Source organism: Sapajus apella, unplaced genomic scaffold (genome assembly GCF_009761245.1).
Source record: "Sapajus apella isolate SASKATOON/1434 unplaced genomic scaffold, GSC_monkey_1.0 scaffold7, whole genome shotgun sequence".
NCBI classification, from domain to species: domain Eukaryota; kingdom Metazoa; phylum Chordata; class Mammalia; order Primates; family Cebidae; genus Sapajus; species Sapajus apella.
In genome coordinates this window covers 2,906,847-2,908,044 of record NW_022436947.1, presented here as the reverse complement: position 1 = coordinate 2,908,044, position 1,198 = coordinate 2,906,847, and positions in this window count along the sequence as shown.

Here is a 1,198-nt window from a genome sequence, read left to right as displayed (position 1 = left end):
AAAAAAAAAAAAAAAAAAAAAAAAAATGTTCAGAAAAGGAGAAATCATATTTGGCACAAAAGACCAAGCAAAGCTTCAATGTAGCATTGCATCGAAGCTGGGCCTTAGGGGGCCCCTAAAATTGAGTAGGACAGGACAGGTGTTCCAGGTGGAGGGACAAACGGACGTAAAGGCAGGAATGCATGAAACGTATCCAGCTGATGGCCAGCTCAGCTGGAACAGTGGTTCACAATGCTGACTGCAAATTAAAATCACCTGGACATCACAAACAAAACACCCCCAGGCCACACCTCAGACCAATTAAATCCAAATCTCTGCAGACAAGCCTTGGACAGTCTGGTCTTTTAAAAGCTCCCCAGGATTCTGATGTGCAGACTAGAGTTAAGAATCACTGAGCTAGAACTCTAAGAGTCAGCCTTTCTAATCACTTACTGAAGAGAGACACAGCAGAGAAGAGAGAAAAGGGAAGCTGGCATAGAACCAGGAGAGCTTAAAGATCCGACTAACGGGCGTGGACTTCATTTTGTAGGTGATGGTGGATCATTAGAGATTTGCTGTGGTATTATTAGAACTAAGCACAAGAAGGATGACTCTATTAATATATAGGATGATTTGGAGAGAGAAAAAAACTAAAAATGGGGAGACCAATTAGAATGAGATTTTTATTTTGTTGTTTTTGAGATAGAGTCTCACTCTGTTGCCAGGCTGGAGTGCAGTGGTGCGATCTCAGCTCATTACAACCTCCGCCTCCTGGGTTCAAGAGATTCTTCTGCCTCAGCCTCCCGAGTAGCTAAGACTACAGGCACGCACCACCATGCCCAGTTAATTTTTTTGTATTTTTAGTAGAGATGGGGTTTCGCCATGTTGGCCAGGCTGGTCTCCATCTCTTGACCTCGTGATCTACCTACCTTGGCCTCCCAAAGTGCTGGGATTGCAGGATGGAGCCACCACACCCAGCCAGAACAAGATCTTAATGCGGCATGTATGAAGTATCAAGGATTATAACATTTTTCACCATCAAATAGACTAAGTTTTTTAAATTTTGATTATATTCATTTGTGCAAGAGTATAGCAAAATAGGTACTCTTAAATTCTGCTATAGCCATTTTGGAGGATAATTTGACCTTATCTATCAAAAGGTAAAATCAGCTCACTTCCTTTTCCTTTTTTTTTTTTTTTTAATTGAGACGGAGTTTCA